The 8,312-nt window shown below is 36.0% G+C and overlaps 1 long non-coding RNA gene across 1 annotated transcript; it reads left to right on the top strand.

Moving 5' to 3' along the window:
• The first annotated feature begins 3,110 nt into the window (after positions 1 to 3,110).
• LOC140845349 (uncharacterized) lies at positions 3,111 to 8,110 on the top strand. Its single transcript, XR_012124136.1, has 3 exons — positions 3,111 to 3,187; positions 3,635 to 3,706; positions 8,039 to 8,110. It is a non-coding gene; the product is annotated as an uncharacterized lncRNA (long non-coding RNA).
• Positions 8,111 to 8,312: the final 202 nt, after the last annotated feature.

Below are 8,312 nucleotides of genomic sequence, written 5' to 3'. Positions count from 1 at the left end.
AATTTATGTTTCTGTATTTCTTTCATAAATGAAATGAGATTATATAGTACTTTAAGAACTAGAAATCTGTCTATTCTGAGTTAAATTCAAAAGTTTTCAAAATAGGGGTAAAAGTTTATGAATCTGGTCCTTGTTTAGTTTACACCATGTTGTCAGAATATGAAGTGAAGTTTTAACTATATTAATTTTCATGGGGCTCATTTTATGGAATATAGTATTTTATGGGTTATACTTCAAATCCTATAATTATCTGAAAAAAGGTTAAACATACGGTATTTAATATTCCATTAAACATTTTCACCAGATCATAAACTTGCTGGCTGCCATTATTTTGTAAGAATGATGAAGAGATACCCTACCAAAAATTAGTGAAAACATCTAATAAATAAGAGCATACAATTTTAGAAATAAACTGCTGATGGGCTTTCATTGAGAAATCTGTTAATATTGTAGAAACAATACATTGTAATATTTATAGAGTTTATTCAGGAGAATTATTTCTTCATCATGTGATAATCTTATAGTAAAAACTGGACTTTATTTAAGATCCAGGAAAGCAGTAGATTCATTAGTTTAACTTTTCTTATCAACTCACTGAAGCAGAATTTGTGATAAAGGGAAGCCAAGTTTTTGCCTATTAGGTAGAAGGCTTTTTTGAAGTTACGATTTCTTGCTTCTTTTTCACCCTCTTGCTTCTTCCACTGTATGGACTTCCCAGTTTGCTGCTGCTCTGCTTTCTATCACGTCCCTCTTTGCTATTCTCTGATACATGTTAAAAGAACATTACTGTGGTAAAAAAATTACCATTTGAAAACAGCTGCTATTGTGCTGTCAAAATAGTCTAGATCTATAAGACTATAAGGAATTCCGAGTTCCTTGGAAGATAGGTGCTATTTAATCCAGTAAGTATTAGGGAATATAGGAAAAATGAACTAAAAGTATCAACATTTTATTTAAGTTTGCTTGTTTTAAACACTGTTCGTTAGTACCATTACGCATTACTGATCCTATAAACCTACAAGAAACCCACTTTTAAAAATTTATTTTGCTTGGTAATACACTTTATTACTAAGCTTAACAAAGGTCTCAGGAAAAAATACCCTTCATTTATCCTCTCCAAGTTTCATTTGAAGTAAGTCAGAAAAATACTTAAAAATATAAGCATTTAATAAATCTCTCAATTTAAAAGGCTATTAAAATGTCTAATAAATTTCTATTTAAAGTGGCAAGATTTTAGGCTAATCCACTATTTGACCCTGAACTGTAACTCTCCCCTTTCAGCGTCATCACGTTACTTTATGTCTTAACAATTTTGCTGCCAGGTGGGATTCAGTGGTGACCTGTAAGGCACATTTGTACCAAGCACATTTGATAATTTTTTTTAAAGAAAAAGGAGCTACTTAAGTTGATACTATCAATAACAGACAAGATTTTCTTTCTTTTTTTTCCCCAGAGGTGGAGAAAGGCTTGGCTAAATAAATGAGCAAATTACAAATGGTGGTAAATTCTTTTAAAATCTCGATTTGCAGCAAATGTGGATTTTACTCACCTCAGTATTTAGTTAGAAATAACTTATGTCTTTGTTTTCTGTCCTTTTAATTAAAGTGGTTGTTTAAAAAGAAGATCCAAATGAACTGTAATTGTTTCCTTAGGGATTCAGTTTTATTCTGCCCCCTTCGGCCTAATGTTGCAATGCAGGGCTTACCTTCTGGAGGACATGAGAGACTTTGCAGCTGTAGTTTGGGTGTCTTTCCTAACATTTCTGCTTTCCATTTAAATTTTTCTCCAAAGACTGCACTAAAAGAGATAGCATGCAGATTTGTAAGGTTAAAAGCAATTTGGCATGTGCTTTTTTCCTGCCCCAAAACCCATTCAGTCATCCAGCCTTCAGAGAGCAGCACCACAAAGTGAAGAGAGACATTTATTAGATGAGATTCAGGTTTCACTGTTAAACTTGTGCAAGGATTTTTCACAGTAAGGAAAGGGAAGGAAGGAAATTATATTTCTATGTAATATATGAAAAATGCCTTGACAATGTCATTTTAAAATCTTCCAGTAATACTGCAATGCTGCACTAGAAATAGATTAAGAAAATACATTCTGTATTGTCTAGGCAATTCTGTTTTCTTTTAGAAAAATGGGTTCTTGAGGATGTTTTGTACAACTGTTTTTCCATTCTTAGAAATAATTTTTAAAATGCAGGCTGGTTTTATTTTATCTTTTATTTTAAAATATTTTAGCAGCTCTGTCTTTGTCATGGTTAAAAAAATCTAGATTTTAAAAATATGTAATACATAATTTTAACAAGAATAAGAATTCTTAATATTTCAAAATTGGAAGAGCCCTTAGGTGTGTCAAACCTAGTTTCCCATTCTGAAAATGGAGAAACTGGTAATTCTGATATTATATAATGACAACCAGGACTAGATGTCAGAGTTCTAGAATTCTAATGCTTGTTTTGCCACATGATGACATTACTACCTACCTACCTTGAGACCTTTGAAATTTCCATGTCTAATAAAAAACATAATTGCTGTGAATTTGTTTTTTGTTTTTGTTTTTGCTTTGCACTCACACATTCACCATTTTTCATTTTGAGCTAAATTTAGCTTCTAGTATGTTAAAAATGACTGTTTCAGACCTCTGAATATGCTTAAATATGTTTGAAATAATTTCTCATAGCATTCATATTACTATAAAACTCCTCTTAGTCCATAGTGTAATAGGAAATATTTTGGAAATTTAATAGTGATATTTCTTCTGAAAAGAAAAAATGAAACTCTGGAAAGCTGTGTTACCTTGTATAATTCAGTGTTAAAAGATGAGTTAGCTTAGCTGGTGAGCACACCATAAACAAATAAGACCAAATTCATGGACATGAAGTCAGTCATTCAGTCACCAGGTGGAACAGTCAACTTTGCAGGCTCTGGTTTGCTCTGCTGGCCCGTGTCTGCTCCAGGTGCCTGACAGCGCCCATCCCTGGATGGCCCGCACCGAACAAGGACGCTGAATCAATGCAAATCCATCATCACCCCAGGAAACCCGCGGACCAACCAGCCAAAGCCTGGCAACCCTGCCTCTGATGTACCAGTTTGTTGTCTTCACAGGTGCAGAGCCCAATGTGACAGTTCCTGTGTCCTCATGTTGTGGGATATATGCCACAGATCACAAGAAGTTTCTCATTTATGTGAGTTTTGAGAAAAATCTATCATGGGTGCCTTTTAATGTATCACATGGGAAATTAATAAGGTTTGTTTTGCTATTTAAAATGAAAATGTGGTGTAAGATTCAGAATCCTGATTACTATATCACAAACTTGTATATAAATATTTAGGAAAATAGAAATGCAGTTTATATTTAGCTGACATTTTATGATTATTTGTGGTTTGGTTGAACATGGTTAATCTAATAATACATTTGTTTTCAAGGAAGTAAAAGCTTAAAATATGACCAACTGTAACACTTTTTGTGAAAGTAAATATTTAATAATGTTTTAAAGCACCTGAGAATGTTACCAGGCTAGCCTTTTTTAAAATGGAAGTTTATAGATTTCCCTACCCTCCTTCCCCCCACAGTCCTTTCTCTACTTTCATTGTACAGTCCTTTCTCTCCTTCTTTTGTTTTCTTTCTCCAGAGAGAATCCTGGTACCTAACATTTCAAGGTGACGCCTTGCACACAGTAGAGTTGGACTGACTGAAACATTAGGTGGGTCTGTTTACAGATACACATTTTTCAACATGATGCTGTTTTACTGCATCATCGTTTCCAAAGAAGACTTTATCTTTTAATTAGACACATTCTGTGGTTATTCTTAGAGATAATTTTAGGCAAATGCATGGCTATTAAACATTTAAAAGACATTTTAAAATTAACTCTTGTTTCTTACAGATGATTTTAAAATGCAGAATTATTTAAAAACACCATGAATAGGGTAAACTGCTTTCTGTTTATATACATTGTATCTTGCCTTTTTACTCAAAATGTTGTGAACATTCCCCACTGTAATTAAAAATCTGTTTTATATCTAGTTCTACGGTACTGCAGATAATCACATATTTTACACATATAGGATGTTTCTTGCAATTTTAACTAATGTTCTAATGAGTGTTGTTATATCTACTTATATCTCTGCATTTTTTCCTTAAAATAGAAACTTGAAGGAGAATTATTGCATTAGAGGGTATAATCTGTTTTTTCTAATATCTGAAAGTATTTTTGGTGTCTATTTAAATTAGGCATATTAAATGTAGGCCAGCATAGTTCATTATGTTTTAAGAGTCTCACCTCAAACTTTTTACAGAGTACTGAGTGGCCTGTGAACAGGATTTTGAACAGAAGGAAACTTTAAGTTGCTAATTAACTTGTCACTGTTTTAAATCTACAAATGTCTACTTTTACTAAAATAACAAAAGTAGAGGATAACTAAGCACATAACCCAGTTGTGTGTGTGTGTGTGTGTGTGTGTGTGTGTGTGTGTGTGAGAGAGAGAGAGAGAGAGAGAGAGAGAGAGAGAGGGAGGGGGAGAGAGAGAATGTGTGTTGTGGGATGGAAGATGCAGTGTGTGGTGTGAAGGAACATCTGAGAAACTGATTTAGCTACTTACAAGTTAGCAAGCAGTTTTCAAGACCAATTTGTCTTTGCTTGAATTCTACTCTAGATTTGTTAATGCCAAAGACTTACTCTTATTTTAGTTTATTACTTGTTAGGTCAAAGGATCCATGCCCACTATGGGATTATTTTAGGTCAATAGGCACTGTGACCATGGGAAATTTAGGCAAGAGTATTTCTGGTGGTGAAGTTGAGGCCCCTATTACTAACAAATATGGATTTGTTACTGACTTCTCTAGGAGTACAGGGAGCACCTTGTTTAAATTTATTGGGATACCCAATAAATAATAGTAACTGGGCACCAGTATTGATTAAGGCATGAAGGCTAGCATCTTAGCTGATGTTAAATATAAAACCTATGTTTTACAGGCACAAAAGCCAGTCAGTGTCCTGCATACGTTAGTTTAATCTATTTTGGATTCATAATTGGATCAAACTGCCAAACACTGTTTCAGTTTCTACTTCTCCCCGTATATCAAGGGTACCTGCCACCTTCCACCTTCTCTTGGTGGCTACTGGATATACTCTGGGGGGTTCTCTACTTTGCTCATATGCATAAGTTTCATCCTGTAGAGTGTCCCAGCTCAGTGCTGTTGGGTCAGGAGCCCCTCCCCTGGTGAGCGGGGCTTTGTCGGGTTGAGGGACTCTGTGCTTAAGTCAGTTTTGAAATAACTCTTTGACATGTTGATAGATCTCTGCACTCAGGAGAACCTACAGTATTTGTAGGTCCATTTTACAATTATCCAATAGGATGATGGCCTCCTCTGGCCCTTATGGAAGCTGTTTTTCATTATATTCTGTGCTTTAATGGGTGCCATAAATGTTTTTCTTGGTAGCCCTAATGGTTAGGATTTTTTTATGGTAACAGAACCATAGATGGCAGTAGAACCGTAGGCATTTCAGGCAAAGGGTCCTAGTGAGCCATCTGCTTTGGGAACATGATCTTCAGCATGCCACACGGCAGTGGCTCTTCCGTGACAGGCTTGTGTACTGCAGACAGTATCAGTCTTCCCCTGAGTGCTCTGGAATGGGCTGATGGGATGACACCATGACACCAGTGGTCATAGAATAAGAGTGGGTCCCCTGAGCCTAGCTTCAGGCGCAACTTAAGCTGGAATTGAGACACATGATGAAGTCCAAAATACACTCCTAGGTCTAGGCCGAGATACACAACCCAGGACGACATTAAGGAACCCCCTCACCCCTGTCACTTCCATGATCCCATGCCTAATTATTGGGACCTCAAGGACGTGCTCCGCAGCGGCACTGCAGCCAGCAAGCAAGCCAAGAGCAAGAGAAGAAAGGCTCCCTTCAAAGCTGGTCATCAGCTAGGCCTCACTGCTTGCCGCACCAGCTGTTTTTTGGTTGTCTCATGAAGAATGGGATCAACCTCCACACCCAAAATTGGTTTGTATTTTAAGATTGATGACACCACACCCACACACACTATGAAAAGGCTCTTTTACTTGCATAATGGGACTTTCTGGGGAGAACAGGGCCGACACTCAAGCTTGTCTAGAATGGCATTGTTTGGTTTGAGCTCCGTCCCTACTCACCCTTGCCCAGGGAGGAAGTGCTGTGGCCTTACTGGTTTGTCAAGATGTGGAACAAAAGAGGAAAGGGAGAAGGGGGCCTTGAAAGTACCAGAAGTCAAACAATCAGAAATGGAGTCAGACTCTTTATTACCCTTTTGCTCCATGAAGGCTAATCTGGCAGTGATAAAGGGAGAGACGGGAGACAAGTGACTATTTCAATAGTTAGGGTAAGATGCTCCTGTATGTTGGTTTTGCACTCACAAATTAGAAAAATAAAAAAGAGCTTCCCTGGTTAAGTTTAAAGCTGCTGCCACCATATAGCAGGTCAGTTCTTAGGGCCAGTTAGTTTTTACCTCTGAATTAATGAATGGAGGAGACTGTCTGTGTGATCCATATTCTTTTCCTTATTTTTCTCTTCCATCCTTTGATAGATGTTCTAGTGAGAAATGAATTCACCAGAAAGATAGCTTGAACAAATCTGTAATCTAAGTAATTTAATACTAGCTAATCAAGTTAAACATTAAGCGGTATTGTACTCCAAGAGTCCTTAGAATAAGTTGGTCACATATAGGTAAGGTAATTTATACTAGTTACTTTATACTAGTTACTGCAGTATACTAGTTACTGCAGAGACACTTCATGTTACTTAAGGAAGAGCTTTTTATTTAATAAGCAACATTTCATAATCCCTTATGTCATATTAATATTCTCCAGGCACCATTCTAGATGTTTTATTAATATTCATTTTGTGCTCTTAATGGGATAATGTGGCAGGGACTATTGTAAAGATGAGGCACATTGGAGGTTAAATAAAGTTCACACAACTAGTCATTGCAGAGCTAGGATTTGAATCCAGGACCTTAGGATTTGAATCTGGCTCTAGAGTCTATATCTTAACCACTATGCCAGACTGCTTATGACATACACCATGATAACCACAATGCCATATATTAGACTCAGTTATGGTATATGGGACTATAGGATAAGTGACCCAAAAATAGTTTAATTTCATTTTGAAAGTCTTTAGTTTTCACTTTTTGATGTTAAAATATAAACACAACTACATGCTATGACATTTAATATATGCTAGGAAATGGTCATAAAATAAGGCTCTGAATATGATACTGTGTTCAGAAAAGAACACCAAGAGAATTCCATTTGCAAATCTAAAATGAAAAAAAAATCACAATTGCTTAAAAAAGAAGCACTTTCTTTAAAAGAATTTTACCACTTTTTTACTTTCAATATTTAGATGGGCCTATGGATTTCTTTGTGACTTTATATGATCTGTTTATGCTATTGGCCACATCTATTATTGAGAAATGCTTTCTACAAAGTTAAATGTAGTTTTGAACAGTTTGCACATTGGTACGATACAACAAATATAGTTAAGTCAGACATTCCAAGCCTTCTCTTGTATGTTTTGACCTTAATTATCCAATCTGAGGTCTGCATTTATCATTTGAATCAGATGGTTGTGAGATTCCCCCTGTGAAAGTCTAGAATAATTTGTCATGTCTTTTCAGCTTAATCTTGGCTGGACAGTTGCCTTCTGGGTAGAGATAGAACAAACTCTCCTGCTCTTCTTGTGTGTCTGCCAGGGTGTTAATCCCAATGTCCTTACCAAGCCCCACTTCAGAGATTCCTCTGCTACCTATATAAAATGCCCCTGACATGTACTGTAAATAAGGATATTTTTCAAATAACCTGCATCTTTATGTACAAACCAGCTTACTCTTATTTTAACTGACTTTTGGTCATAGCAGTAAAATTAACCACTCAGTCCAAGAAAACAACTTTTAGTGACTAACTTGACCTTTAGGATAAAAAACAAAATGCATTTTTAGTTTGACCTGAATTTCTTTCCTTACACTCAACTGTTTTACTTGTGCAGGTTGCCACAATGTAAGTCTGAGGATCTTTGGTAAATGATGCAGCGACATAAATAAAAAGCAAAGAACCACTCAGATTTTTTTGTGTATCTCATTTTCCCCTTGGTCGGAGGTAACCTATTTTGGGATTGGGAACACCTGACTCAATTCTATCAATTCTGAAGTAGAAAAAAATGTCATTCAATGAAACAGTCAGCAATATTGATGGTTAGGATATTTGACAATTTCTTTCTGTCCTTTGTTTGCTTAAGAAACCTTATATGCAGCCAGCATTTT

This window comes from Manis javanica, chromosome 13, assembly GCF_040802235.1.
Source record: "Manis javanica isolate MJ-LG chromosome 13, MJ_LKY, whole genome shotgun sequence".
Classification (NCBI taxonomy): domain Eukaryota; kingdom Metazoa; phylum Chordata; class Mammalia; order Pholidota; family Manidae; genus Manis; species Manis javanica.
Note: the sequence above shows the minus strand (reverse complement) of the source record. Positions and strands in the feature narration are given on the sequence as shown.